This window comes from Phalangium opilio, unplaced genomic scaffold, assembly GCF_054372755.1.
Source record: "Phalangium opilio isolate 3A_F unplaced genomic scaffold, DU_Popi_V2 ptg000022l_1, whole genome shotgun sequence".
Taxonomy (NCBI): Eukaryota; Metazoa; Arthropoda; class Arachnida; order Opiliones; family Phalangiidae; genus Phalangium; species Phalangium opilio.
The window spans coordinates 4,832,036-4,846,725 of record NW_028324154.1 but is presented as its reverse complement, the minus strand read 5'-3'; the positions used below and the strand labels follow the sequence as shown (position 1 = coordinate 4,846,725).

The 14,690-nt window shown below is 46.2% G+C and overlaps 11 non-coding genes across 11 annotated transcripts; all 11 read right to left on the bottom strand.

Annotated features, from left to right (window-relative positions):
* Positions 1–920: 920 nt before the first annotated feature.
* TRNAP-AGG (transfer RNA proline (anticodon AGG)) lies at positions 921–994 on the bottom strand. The gene has a single exon. It is a non-coding gene; the product is annotated as a tRNA-Pro (tRNA).
* Positions 995–1,416: 422 nt separating this feature from the next.
* On the bottom strand, positions 1,417–1,488 carry TRNAP-CGG (transfer RNA proline (anticodon CGG)). The gene has a single exon. It is a non-coding gene; the product is annotated as a tRNA-Pro (tRNA).
* A 742-nt stretch (positions 1,489–2,230) lies between these two features.
* TRNAP-CGG (transfer RNA proline (anticodon CGG)) lies at positions 2,231–2,302 on the bottom strand. Its single transcript has one exon. It is a non-coding gene; the product is annotated as a tRNA-Pro (tRNA).
* Positions 2,303–3,031: 729 nt separating this feature from the next.
* On the bottom strand, positions 3,032–3,105 carry TRNAP-AGG (transfer RNA proline (anticodon AGG)). The gene has a single exon. It is a non-coding gene; the product is annotated as a tRNA-Pro (tRNA).
* Positions 3,106–4,184: 1,079 nt separating this feature from the next.
* TRNAP-AGG (transfer RNA proline (anticodon AGG)) lies at positions 4,185–4,258 on the bottom strand. The gene has a single exon. It is a non-coding gene; the product is annotated as a tRNA-Pro (tRNA).
* A 4,151-nt stretch (positions 4,259–8,409) lies between these two features.
* Positions 8,410–8,483, bottom strand: TRNAP-AGG (transfer RNA proline (anticodon AGG)). The gene has a single exon. It is a non-coding gene; the product is annotated as a tRNA-Pro (tRNA).
* Positions 8,484–8,906: 423 nt separating this feature from the next.
* TRNAP-CGG (transfer RNA proline (anticodon CGG)) lies at positions 8,907–8,978 on the bottom strand. The gene has a single exon. It is a non-coding gene; the product is annotated as a tRNA-Pro (tRNA).
* A 1,050-nt stretch (positions 8,979–10,028) lies between these two features.
* TRNAP-AGG (transfer RNA proline (anticodon AGG)) lies at positions 10,029–10,102 on the bottom strand. The gene has a single exon. It is a non-coding gene; the product is annotated as a tRNA-Pro (tRNA).
* A 423-nt stretch (positions 10,103–10,525) lies between these two features.
* On the bottom strand, positions 10,526–10,597 carry TRNAP-CGG (transfer RNA proline (anticodon CGG)). Its single transcript has one exon. It is a non-coding gene; the product is annotated as a tRNA-Pro (tRNA).
* A 1,064-nt stretch (positions 10,598–11,661) lies between these two features.
* TRNAP-CGG (transfer RNA proline (anticodon CGG)) lies at positions 11,662–11,733 on the bottom strand. Its single transcript has one exon. It is a non-coding gene; the product is annotated as a tRNA-Pro (tRNA).
* Positions 11,734–13,763: 2,030 nt separating this feature from the next.
* Positions 13,764–13,835, bottom strand: TRNAP-UGG (transfer RNA proline (anticodon UGG)). Its single transcript has one exon. It is a non-coding gene; the product is annotated as a tRNA-Pro (tRNA).
* Positions 13,836–14,690: the final 855 nt, after the last annotated feature.

Below are 14,690 nucleotides of genomic sequence, written 5' to 3'. Positions count from 1 at the left end.
GCGAGTATCATACCCCTAAACCAACGGACGAAATATGACACTGAAACATGCTCAACTCGTAGTCCTACTATTTAACTAGTTACATTTAAATAGTCACCAAATTACTTCTGCAAAACTCGGGTCCGTCCGGGATTTTAACCGGGGACCCCTCGCACCCTAAGCGAGTATCATACCTCTAGACCAACGGACGAAGTATGACACTGAAACATGCTCAACTCGTAGTCCTACAATTTAACTCGTTGCATTTGAATAGTCACCAAATTACTTCTGCAAAAACTCGGGGCCGTCCGGGATTTTAACCGGGGACCCCTCGCACCCTAAGCGAGTATCATACCCCTAGACCAACGGACCATGTATGACACTGAAACATGCTAAACTCGTAGGCCTACAATATAACTAGTTGCATTTAAATAGTCACCAAATTACTTCTGCAAAAACTCGTGTCCGTCTGGGATTTGAACCCGGGACCCGTCGCACCCTAAGCGAGTATCATACCCCTAGACCAACGGACCATGTATGACACTGAAACATGCTACACTCGTAGGCCTACAATTTAACTCGTTGCATTTAAATAGTCACCAAATTACTTCTGCAAAACTCGGGTCCGTCCGGGATTTGAACCCGGGACTACTCACACCCGAAGCGAGTATCATACCCCTAAACCAACGGACGAAATATGACACTGAAACATGCTCAAGTCGTAGTCCTACTAGTTAACTAGTTACATTTAAATTGTCACCAAATTACTTCTGCAAAAACTCGGGTCCGTCCGGGATTTGAACCCGGGACCACTCACACCCGAAGCGAGTAACATACCCCAAAACCAACGGATCATGTATGACAGCGAGACATTCTCAACTCGTAGTCCTACAATTTAACTCGTTGCATTTGAATAGTCACCAAATTACTTCTGCAAAAACTCGGGTCCGTCCGGGATTTGAACCCGGGACCACTCGCACCCTAAGCGAGGATCATACCTCTAGACCAACGGACGAAGTATGACACTGAAACATGCTACACTCGTAGGCCTACAATTTAACTCGTTGCATTTAAATAGTCACCAAATTACTTCTGCAAAACTCGGGTCCGTCCGGGATTTGAACCCGGGACCACTCACACCCGAAGCGAGTAACATACCCCAAAACCAACGGATCATGTATGACAGCGAGACATGCTCAACTCGTAGGCCTACAATTTAATTAGTTGCATTTAAGTAGTCACCAAATTACTTCTGCAAAACTCGGGTCCGTCCGGAATTTGAACCCGGGACCACTCACACCCGAAGCGAGTATCATACCGCGAGTATCATACCCCTAGACCAACGGACCATGTATGACACTGAAACATGCTACACTCGTAGGCCTACAATATAACTAGTTGCATTTAAATAGTCACCAAATTACTTCTGCAAAACTCGGGTCCGTCCGGGATTTGAACCCGGGACCACTCACACCCGAAGCGAGTATCATACCCCTAGACCAACGGACCATGTATGACACTGAAACATGCTACACTCGTAGGCCTACAATATAACTCGTTGCATTTAAATAGTCACCAAATTACTTCTGCAAAACTCGGGTCCGTCCGAGATTTGAACCCGGGACTACTCACACCCGAAGCGAGTATCATACCCCTAAACCAACGGACGAAATATGACACTGAAACATGCTCAACTCGTAGTCCTACTATTTAACTAGTTACATTTAAATAGTCACCAAATTACTTCTGCAAAACTCGGGTCCGTCCGGGATTTTAACCGGGGACCCCTCGCACCCTAAGCGAGTATCATACCTCTAGACCAACGGACGAAGTATGACACTGAAACATGCTCAACTCGTAGTCCTACAATTTAACTCGTTGCATTTGAATAGTCACCAAATTATTCTGCAAAAACTCGGGTCCGTCCGGGATTTGAACCCGGGACCACTCACACCCGAAGCGAGTAACATACCCCAAAACCAACGGATCATGTATGACAGCGAGACATGCTCAACTCGTAGGCCTACAATTTAATTAGTTGCATTTAAGTAGTCACCAAATTACTTCTGCAAAACTCGGGTCCGTCCGGAATTTGAACCCGGGACCACTCACACCCGAAGCGAGTATCATACCGCGAGTATCATACCCCTAGACCAACGGACCATGTATGACACTGAAACATGCTACACTCGTAGGCCTACAATATAACTAGTTGCATTTAAATAGTCACCAAATTACTTCTGCAAAACTCGGGTCCGTCCGGGATTTGAACCCGGGACCACTCACACCCGAAGCGAGTATCATACCCCTAGACCAACGGACCATGTATGACACTGAAACATGCTACACTCGTAGGCCTACAATATAACTCGTTGCATTTAAATAGTCACCAAATTACTTCTGCAAAACTCGGGTCCGTCCGAGATTTGAACCCGGGACTACTCACACCCGAAGCGAGTATCATACCCCTAAACCAACGGACGAAATATGACACTGAAACATGCTCAACTCGTAGTCCTACTATTTAACTAGTTACATTTAAATAGTCACCAAATTACTTCTGCAAAACTCGGGTCCGTCCGGGATTTTAACCGGGGACCCCTCGCACCCTAAGCGAGTATCATACCTCTAGACCAACGGACGAAGTATGACACTGAAACATGCTCAACTCGTAGTCCTACAATTTAACTCGTTGCATTTGAATAGTCACCAAATTACTTCTGCAAAAACTCGGGGCCGTCCGGGATTTTAACCGGGGACCCCTCGCACCCTAAGCGAGTATCATACCCCTAGACCAACGGACCATGTATGACACTGAAACATGCTACACTCGTAGGCCTACAATATAACTAGTTGCATTTAAATAGTCACCAAATTACTTCTGCAAAAACTCGGGTCCGTCCGGGATTTGAACCCGGGACCACTCACACCCGAAGCGAGTAACATATCCCAAAACCAACGGATCATGTATGACAGCGAGACATTCTCAACTCGTAGTCCTACAATTTAATTCGTTGCATTTGAATAGTCACCAAATTACTTCTGCAAAAACTCGGGTCCGTCCGGGATTTGAACCCGGGACCACTCGCACCCTAAGCGAGTATCATACCTCTAGACCAACGGACGAAGTATGACACTGAAACATGCTCAACTCGTAGTCCTACAATTTAACTCGTTGCATTTGAATAGTCACCAAATTACTTCTGCAAAAACTCGGGTCCGTCCGGGATTTTAACCGGGGACCCCTCGCACCCTAAGCGAGTATCATACCCCTAGACCAACGGACCATGTATGACACTGAAACATGCTACACTCGTAGGCCTACAATTTAACTCGTTGCATTTAAATAGTCACCAAATTACTTCTGCAAAACTCGGGTCCGTCCGGAATTTGAACCCGGGACCACTCACACCCGAAGCGAGTATCATACCGCGAGTATCATACCGCGAGTATCATACCCCTAAACCAACGGACGAAATATGACACTGAAACATGCTCAAGTCGTAGTCCTACTAGTTAACTAGTTACATTTAAATTGTCACCAAATTACTTCTGCAAAAACTCGGGTCCGTCCGGGATTTGAACCCGGGACCACTCACACCCGAAGCGAGTAACATACCCCAAAACCAACGGATCATGTATGACAGCGAGACATTCTCAACTCGTAGGCCTACAATTTAATTAGTTGCATTTAAGTAGTCACCAAATTACTTCTGCAAAACTCGGGTCCGTCCGGGATTTTAACCGGGGACCCCTCGCACCCTAAGCGAGTATCATACCTCTAGACCAACGGACGAAGTATGACACTGAAACATGCTCAACTCGTAGTCCTACAATTTAACTCGTTGCATTTGAATAGTCACCAAATTACTTCTGCAAAAACTCGGGGCCGTCCGGGATTTTAACCGGGGACCCCTCGCACCCTAAGCGAGTATCATACCCCTAGACCAACGGACCATGTATGACACTGAAACATGCTACACTCGTAGGCCTACAATATAACTAGTTGCATTTAAATAGTCACCAAATTACTTCTGCAAAAACTCGGGTCCGTCCGGGATTTGAACCCGGGACCACTCACACCCGAAGCGAGTAACATATCCCAAAACCAACGGATCATGTATGACAGCGAGACATTCTCAACTCGTAGTCCTACAATTTAATTCGTTGCATTTGAATAGTCACCAAATTACTTCTGCAAAAACTCGGGTCCGTCCGGGATTTGAACCCGGGACCACTCGCACCCTAAGCGAGTATCATACCTCTAGACCAACGGACGAAGTATGACACTGAAACATGCTCAACTCGTAGTCCTACAATTTAACTCGTTGCATTTGAATAGTCACCAAATTACTTCTGCAAAAACTCGGGTCCGTCCGGGATTTTAACCGGGGACCCCTCGCACCCTAAGCGAGTATCATACCCCTAGACCAACGGACCATGTATGACACTGAAACATGCTACACTCGTAGGCCTACAATTTAACTCGTTGCATTTAAATAGTCACCAAATTACTTCTGCAAAACTCGGGTCCGTCCGGAATTTGAACCCGGGACCACTCACACCCGAAGCGAGTATCATACCGCGAGTATCATACCCCTAAACCAACGGACGAAATATGACACTGAAACATGCTCAAGTCGTAGTCCTACTAGTTAACTAGTTACATTTAAATTGTCACCAAATTACTTCTGCAAAAACTCGGGTCCGTCCGGGATTTGAACCCGGGACCACTCACACCCGAAGCGAGTAACATACCCCAAAACCAACGGATCATGTATGACAGCGAGACATTCTCAACTCGTAGGCCTACAATTTAATTAGTTGCATTTAAGTAGTCACCAAATTACTTCTGCAAAACTCGGGTCCGTCCGGAATTTGAGCCCGGGACCACTCACACCCGAAGCGAGTATCATACCGCGAGTATCATACCCCTAGACCAACGGACCATGTATGACACTGAAACATGCTACACTCGTAGGCCTACAATATAACTCGTTGCATTTAAATAGTCACCAAATTACTTCTGCAAAACTCGGGTCCGTCCGAGATTTGAACCCGGGACTACTCACACCCGAAGCGAGTATCATACCCCTAAACCAACGGACGAAATATGACACTGAAACATGCGCAACTCGTAGTCCTACTAATTAACTAGTTACATTTAAATAGTCACCAAATTCCTTCTGCAAAACTCGGGTCCGTCCGGAATTTTAACCGGGGACCCCTCGCACCCTAAGCGAGTATCATACCTCTAGACCAACGGACGAAGTATGACACTGAAACATGCTCAACTCGTAGTCCTACAATTTAACTCGTTGCATTTGAATAGTCACCAAATTATTTCTGCAAAAACTCGGGGCCGTCCGGGATTTTAACCGGGGACCCCTCGCACCCTAAGCGAGTATCATACCCCTAGACCAACGGACCATGTATGACACTGAAACATGCTACACTCGTAGGCCTACAATATAACTAGTTGCATTTAAATAGTCACCAAATTACTTCTGCAAAAACTCGTGTCCGTCTGGGATTTGAACCCGGGACCCCTCGCACCCTAAGCGAGTATCATACCCTAGACCAGCGGACGAAGTATGACACTGAAACATGCTACACTCGTAGGCCTACAATTTAACTCGTTGCATTTAAATAGTCACCAAATTACTTCTGCAAAACTCGGGTCCGTCCGGGATTTGAACCCGGGACCACTCACACCCGAAGCGAGTAACATACCCCAAAACCAACGGATCATGTATGACAGCGAGACATGCTCAACTCGTAGGCCTACAATTTAATTAGTTGCATTTAAGTAGTCACCAAATTACTTCTGCAAAAACTCGGGGCCGTCCGGGATTCTAACCGGGGACCCCTCGCACCCTAAGCGAGTATCATACCCCTAGACCAGCGGACCATGTATGACACTGAAACATTCTACACTCGTAGGCCTACAATTTAACTCGTTGCATTTAAATAGTCACCAAATTACTTCTGCAAAACTCGGGTCCGTCCGGGATTTGAACCCGGGACCACTCACACCCGAAGCGAGTAACATACCCCAAAACCAACAGATCATGTATGACAGCGAGACATGCTCAACTCGTAGGCCTACAATTTATTTAGTTGCATTTAAGTAGTCACCAAATTACTTCTGCAAAACTCGGGTCCGTCCGGAATTTGAACCCGGGACCACTCACACCCGAAGCGAGTATCATACCACGAGTATCATACCCCTAGACCAACGGACCATGTATGACACTGAAACATGCTACACTCGTAGGCCTACAATATAACTCGTTGCATTTAAATAGTCACCAAATTACTTCTGCAAAACTCGGGTCCGTCCGAGATTTGAACCCGGGACTACTCACACCCGAAGCGAGTATCATACCCCTAAACCAACGGACGAAATATGACACTGAAACATGCGCAACTCGTAGTCCTACTAATTAACTAGTTACATTTAAATAGTCACCAAATTCCTTCTGCAAAACTCGGGTCCGTCCGGAATTTTAACCGGGGACCCCTCGCACCCTAAGCGAGTATCATACCTCTAGACCAACGGACGAAGTATGACACTGAAACATGCTCAACTCGTAGTCCTACAATTTAACTCGTTGCATTTGAATAGTCACCAAATTATTTCTGCAAAAACTCGTGTCCGTCTGGGATTTGAACCCGGGACCCCTCGCACCCTAAGCGAGTATCATACCCTAGACCAGCGGACGAAGTATGACACTGAAACATGCTACACTCGTAGGCCTACAATTTAACTCGTTGCATTTAAATAGTCACCAAATTACTTCTGCAAAACTCGGGTCCGTCCGGGATTTGAACCCGGGACCACTCACACCCGAAGCGAGTAACATACCCCAAAACCAACGGATCATGTATGACAGCGAGACATGCTCAACTCGTAGGCCTACAATTTAATTAGTTGCATTTAAGTAGTCACCAAATTACTTCTGCAAAAACTCGGGGCCGTCCGGGATTCTAACCGGGGACCCCTCGCACCCTAAGCGAGTATCATACCCCTAGACCAGCGGACCATGTATGACACTGAAACATTCTACACTCGTAGGCCTACAATTTAACTCGTTGCATTTAAATAGTCACCAAATTACTTCTGCAAAACTCGGGTCCGTCCGGGATTTGAACCCGGGACCACTCACACCCGAAGCGAGTAACATACCCCAAAACCAACAGATCATGTATGACAGCGAGACATGCTCAACTCGTAGGCCTACAATTTATTTAGTTGCATTTAAGTAGTCACCAAATTACTTCTGCAAAACTCGGGTCCGTCCGGAATTTGAACCCGGGACCACTCACACCCGAAGCGAGTATCATACCACGAGTATCATACCCCTAGACCAGCGGACCATGTATGACACTGAAACATGCTACACTCTTAGGCCTACAATATAACTAGTTGCATTTAAATAGTCACCAAATTACTTCTGCAAAACTCGGGTCCGTCCGGGATTTGAACCCGGGACTACTCACACCCGAAGCGAGTATCATACCCCTAAACCAACGGACGAAATATGACACTGAAACATGCTCAACTCGTAGTCCTACTATTTAACTAGTTACATTTAAATAGTCACCAAATTACTTCTGCAAAACTCGGGTCCGTCCGGGATTTTAACCGGGGACCCCTCGCACCCTAAGCGAGTATCATACCTCTAGACCAACGGACGAAGTATGACACTGAAACATGCTCAACTCGTAGTCCTACAATTTAACTCGTTGCATTTGAATAGTCACCAAATTACTTCTGCAAAAACTCGGGGCCGTCCGGGATTTTAACCGGGGACCCCTCGCACCCTAAGCGAGTATCATACCCCTAGACCAACGGACCATGTATGACACTGAAACATGCTAAACTCGTAGGCCTACAATATAACTAGTTGCATTTAAATAGTCACCAAATTACTTCTGCAAAAACTCGTGTCCGTCTGGGATTTGAACCCGGGACCCGTCGCACCCTAAGCGAGTATCATACCCCTAGACCAACGGACCATGTATGACACTGAAACATGCTACACTCGTAGGCCTACAATTTAACTCGTTGCATTTAAATAGTCACCAAATTACTTCTGCAAAACTCGGGTCCGTCCGGGATTTGAACCCGGGACTACTCACACCCGAAGCGAGTATCATACCCCTAAACCAACGGACGAAATATGACACTGAAACATGCTCAAGTCGTAGTCCTACTAGTTAACTAGTTACATTTAAATTGTCACCAAATTACTTCTGCAAAAACTCGGGTCCGTCCGGGATTTGAACCCGGGACCACTCACACCCGAAGCGAGTAACATACCCCAAAACCAACGGATCATGTATGACAGCGAGACATTCTCAACTCGTAGTCCTACAATTTAACTCGTTGCATTTGAATAGTCACCAAATTACTTCTGCAAAAACTCGGGTCCGTCCGGGATTTGAACCCGGGACCACTCGCACCCTAAGCGAGTATCATACCTCTAGACCAACGGACGAAGTATGACACTGAAACATGCTACACTCGTAGGCCTACAATTTAACTCGTTGCATTTAAATAGTCACCAAATTACTTCTGCAAAAACTCGCGTCCGTCCGGGATTTGAACCCGGGACCACTCACACCCGAAGCGAGTAACATACCCCAAAACCAACGGATCATGTATGACAGCGAGACATGCTCAACTCGTAGGCCTACAATTTAATTATTTGCATTTAAGTAGTCACCAAATTACTTCTGCAAAACTCGGGTCCGTCCGGAATTTGAACCCGGGACCACTCACACCCGAAGCGAGTATCATACCGCGAGTATCATACCCCTAGACCAACGGACCATGTATGACACTGAAACATGCTACACTCGTAGGCCTACAATATAACTAGTTGCATTTAAATAGTCACCAAATTACTTCTGCAAAACTCGGGTCCGTCCGGGATTTGAACCCGGGACCACTCACACCCGAAGCGAGTATCATACCCCTAGACCAGCGGACCATGTATGACACTGAAACATGCTACACTCTTAGGCCTACAATATAACTAGTTGCATTTAAATAGTCACCAAATTACTTCTGCAAAACTCGGGTCCGTCCGGGATTTGAACCCGGGACTACTCACACCCGAAGCGAGTATCATACCCCTAAACCAACGGACGAAATATGACACTGAAACATGCTCAACTCGTAGTCCTACTATTTAACTAGTTACATTTAAATAGTCACCAAATTACTTCTGCAAAACTCGGGTCCGTCCGGGATTTTAACCGGGGACCCCTCGCACCCTAAGCGAGTATCATACCTCTAGACCAACGGACGAAGTATGACACTGAAACATGCTCAACTCGTAGTCCTACAATTTAACTCGTTGCATTTGAATAGTCACCAAATTACTTCTGCAAAAACTCGGGGCCGTCCGGGATTTTAACCGGGGACCCCTCGCACCCTAAGCGAGTATCATACCCCTAGACCAACGGACCATGTATGACACTGAAACATGCTAAACTCGTAGGCCTACAATATAACTAGTTGCATTTAAATAGTCACCAAATTACTTCTGCAAAAACTCGTGTCCGTCTGGGATTTGAACCCGGGACCCGTCGCACCCTAAGCGAGTATCATACCCCTAGACCAACGGACCATGTATGACACTGAAACATGCTACACTCGTAGGCCTACAATTTAACTCGTTGCATTTAAATAGTCACCAAATTACTTCTGCAAAACTCGGGTCCGTCCGGGATTTGAACCCGGGACTACTCACACCCGAAGCGAGTATCATACCCCTAAACCAACGGACGAAATATGACACTGAAACATGCTCAAGTCGTAGTCCTACTAGTTAACTAGTTACATTTAAATTGTCACCAAATTACTTCTGCAAAAACTCGGGTCCGTCCGGGATTTGAACCCGGGACCACTCACACCCGAAGCGAGTAACATACCCCAAAACCAACGGATCATGTATGACAGCGAGACATTCTCAACTCGTAGTCCTACAATTTAACTCGTTGCATTTGAATAGTCACCAAATTACTTCTGCAAAAACTCGGGTCCGTCCGGGATTTGAACCCGGGACCACTCGCACCCTAAGCGAGTATCATACCTCTAGACCAACGGACGAAGTATGACACTGAAACATGCTACACTCGTAGGCCTACAATTTAACTCGTTGCATTTAAATAGTCACCAAATTACTTCTGCAAAAACTCGCGTCCGTCCGGGATTTGAACCCGGGACCACTCACACCCGAAGCGAGTAACATACCCCAAAACCAACGGATCATGTATGACAGCGAGACATGCTCAACTCGTAGGCCTACAATTTAATTATTTGCATTTAAGTAGTCACCAAATTACTTCTGCAAAACTCGGGTCCGTCCGGAATTTGAACCCGGGACCACTCACACCCGAAGCGAGTATCATACCGCGAGTATCATACCCCTAGACCAACGGACCATGTATGACACTGAAACATGCTACACTCGTAGGCCTACAATATAACTAGTTGCATTTAAATAGTCACCAAATTACTTCTGCAAAACTCGGGTCCGTCCGGGATTTGAACCCGGGACCACTCACACCCGAAGCGAGTATCATACCCCTAGACCAACGGACCATGTATGACACTGAAACATGCTACACTCGTAGGCCTACAATATAACTCGTTGCATTTAAATAGTCACCAAATTACTTCTGCAAAACTCGGGTCCGTCCGAGATTTGAACCCGGGACTACTCACACCCGAAGCGAGTATCATACCCCTAAACCAACGGACGAAATATGACACTGAAACATGCTCAACTCGTAGTCCTACTATTTAACTAGTTACATTTAAATAGTCACCAAATTACTTCTGCAAAACTCGGGTCCGTCCGGGATTTTAACCGGGGACCCCTCGCACCCTAAGCGAGTATCATACCTCTAGACCAACGGACGAAGTATGACACTGAAACATGCTCAACTCGTAGTCCTACAATTTAACTCGTTGCATTTGAATAGTCACCAAATTACTTCTGCAAAAACTCGGGGCCGTCCGGGATTTTAACCGGGGACCCCTCGCACCCTAAGCGAGTATCATACCCCTAGACCAACGGACCATGTATGACACTGAAACATGCTACACTCGTAGGCCTACAATATAACTAGTTGCATTTAAATAGTCACCAAATTACTTCTGCAAAAACTCGTGTCCGTCTGGGATTTGAACCCGGGACCCCTCGCACCCTAAGCGAGTATCATACCCCTAGACCAACGGACCATGTATGACACTGAAACATTCTACACTCGTAGGCCTACAATTTAACTCGTTGCATTTAAATAGTCACCAAATTACTTCCGCAAAACTCGGGTCCGTCCGGGATTTGAACCCGGGACCACTCACACCCGAAGCGAGTAACATACCCCAAAACCAACAGATCATGTATGACAGCGAGACATGCTCAACTCGTAGGCCTACAATTTATTTAGTTGCATTTAAGTAGTCACCAAATTACTTCTGCAAAACTCGGGTCCGTCCGGAATTTGAACCCGGGACCACTCACACCCGAAGCGAGTATCATACCACGAGTATCATACCCCTAGACCAGCGGACCATGTATGACACTGAAACATGCTACACTCGTAGGCCTACAATATAACTAGTTGCATTTAAATAGTCACCAAATTACTTCTGCAAAACTCGGGTCCGTCCGGGATTTGAACCCGGGACCACTCACACCCGAAGCGAGTATCATACCCCTAGACCAACGGACCATGTATGACACTGAAACATGCTACACTCGTAGGCCTACAATATAACTCGTTGCATTTAAATACTCACCAAATTACTTCTGCAAAACTCGGGTCCGTCCGGGATTTGAACCCGGGACTACTCACACCCGAAGCGAGTATCATACCCCTAAACCAACGGACGAAATATGACACTGAAACATGCTCAACTCGTAGTCCTACTATTTAACTAGTTACATTTAAATAGTCACCAAATTACTTCTGCAAAACTCGGGTCCGTCCGGGATTTTAACCGGGGACCCCTCGCACCCTAAGCGAGTATCATACCTCTAGACCAACGGACGAAGTATGACACTGAAACATGCTCAACTCGTAGTCCTACAATTTAACTCGTTGCATTTGAATAGTCACCAAATTACTTCTGCAAAAACTCGGGGCCGTCCGGGATTTTAACCGGGGACCCCTCGCACCCTAAGCGAGTATCATACCCCTAGACCAAAGGACCATGTATGACACTGAAACATGCTACACTCGTAGGCCTACAATTTAACTCGTTGCATTTAAATAGTCACCAAATTACTTCTGCAAAACTCGGGTCCGTCCGGGATTTGAACCCGGGACCACTCACACCCGAAGCGAGTAACATACCCCAAAACCAACGGATCATGTATGACAGCGAGACATGCTCAACTCGTAGGCCTACAATTTAATTAGTTGCATTTAAGTAGTCACCAAATTACTTCTGCAAAACTCGGGTCCGTCCGGAATTTGAACCCGGGACCACTCACACCCGAAGCGAGTATCATACCGCGAGTATCATACCCCTAGACCAACGGACCATGTATGACAGTGAAACATGCTACACTCGTAGGCCTACAATATAACTAGTTGCATTTAAATAGTCACCAAATTACTTCTGCAAAAACTCGTGTCCGTCTGGGATTTGAACCCGGGACCCCTCGCACCCTAAGCGAGTATCATACCCCTAGACCAACGGAAGAAATATGACACTGAAACATGCTCAACTCGTAGGCCTACAATTTAACTCGTTGCATTTAAATAGTCACCAAATTACTTCTGCAAAACTCGGGTCCGTCCGGGATTTGAACCCGGGACTACTCACACCCGAAGCGAGTATCATACCCCTAAACCAACGGACGAAATATGACACTGAAACATGCTCAAGTCGTAGTCCTACTAGTTAACTAGTTACATTTAAATAGTCACCAAATTACTTCTGCAAAAACTCGGGTCCGTCCGGGATTTGAACCCGGGACCACTCACACCCGAAGCGAGTAACATACCCCAAAACCAACGGATCATGTATGACAGCGAGACATTCTCAACTCGTAGTCCTACAATTTAACTCGTTGCATTTGAATAGTCACCAAATTACTTCTGCAAAAACTCGTGTCCGTCTGGGATTTGAACCCGGGACCACTCGCACCCTAAGCGAGTATCATACCTCTAGACCAACGGACGAAGTATGACACTGAAACATGCTACACTCGTAGGCCTACAATTTAACTCGTTGCATTTAAATAGTCACCAAATTACTTCTGCAAAAACTCGTGTCCGTCTGGGATTTGAACCCGGGACCCCTCGCACCCTAAGCGAGTATCATACCCCTAGACCAACGGACGAAATATGACACTGAAACATGCTCAACTCGTAGTCCTACAATTTAACTCGTTGCATTTGAATAGTCACCAAATTACTTCTGCAAAAACTCGTGTCCGTCTGGGATTTGAACCAGGGACCACTCGCACCCTAAGCGAGTATCATACCTCTAGACCAACGGAAGAAATATGACACTGAAACATGCTCAACCTGTAGTCCTACAATTTAACTCGTTGCATTTGAATAGTCACCAAATTACTTCTGCAAAAACTCGGGTCCGTCCGGGATTTGAAACCGGGACCTCTCGCACCCTAAGCGAGTATCATACCTCTAGACCAACGGACGAAGTATGACACTGAAACATGCTCAACTCGTAGTCCTACAATTTAACTCGTTGCATTTGAATAGTCACCAAATTACTTTTGCAAAAACTCGGGTCCGTCCGGGATTTGAACCCGGGACCACTCGCACCCAAAGCGAGTATCATACCCCTAGACCAACGGACCATGTATGAAATAAAACATGCTCAACTCATAGGCCTACCCTGTAGTTAGTTGCATTTAAATAGTCACTAAATTACTTCTGCAAAACTCGGGTCCGTCCGGAATTTGAACCCGGGACTACTCACACCCGAAGCGAGTATCATACCCCTAAACCAACGGACGAAATATGACACTGAAACATGCTCAACTCGTAGTCCTACTATTTAACTAGTTACATTTAAATAGTCACCAAATTACTTCTGCAAAACTCGGGTCCGTCCGGGATTTTAACCGGGGACCCCTCGCACCCTAAGCGAGTATCATACCTCTAGACCAACGGACGAAGTATGACACTGAAACATGCTCAACTCGTAGTCCTACAATTTAACTCGTTGCATTTGAATAGTCACCAAATTACTTCTGCAAAAACTCGGGGCCGTCCGGGATTTTAACCGGGGACCCCTCGCACCCTAAGCGAGTATCATACCCCTAGACCAAAGGACCATGTATGACACTGAAACATGCTACACTCGTAGGCCTACAATTTAACTCGTTGCATTTAAATAGTCACCAAATTACTTCTGCAAAACTCGGGTCCGTCCGGGATTTGAACCCGGGACCACTCACACCCGAAGCGAGTAACATACCCCAAAACCAACGGATCATGTATGACAGCGAGACATGCTCAACTCGTAGGCCTACAATTTAATTAGTTGCATTTAAGTAGTCACCAAATTACTTCTGCAAAACTCGGGTCCGTCCGGAATTTGAACCCGGGACCACTCACACCCGAAGCGAGTATCATACCGCGAGTATCATACCCCTAGACCAACGGACCATGTATGACAGTGAAACATGCTACACTCGTAGGCCTACAAT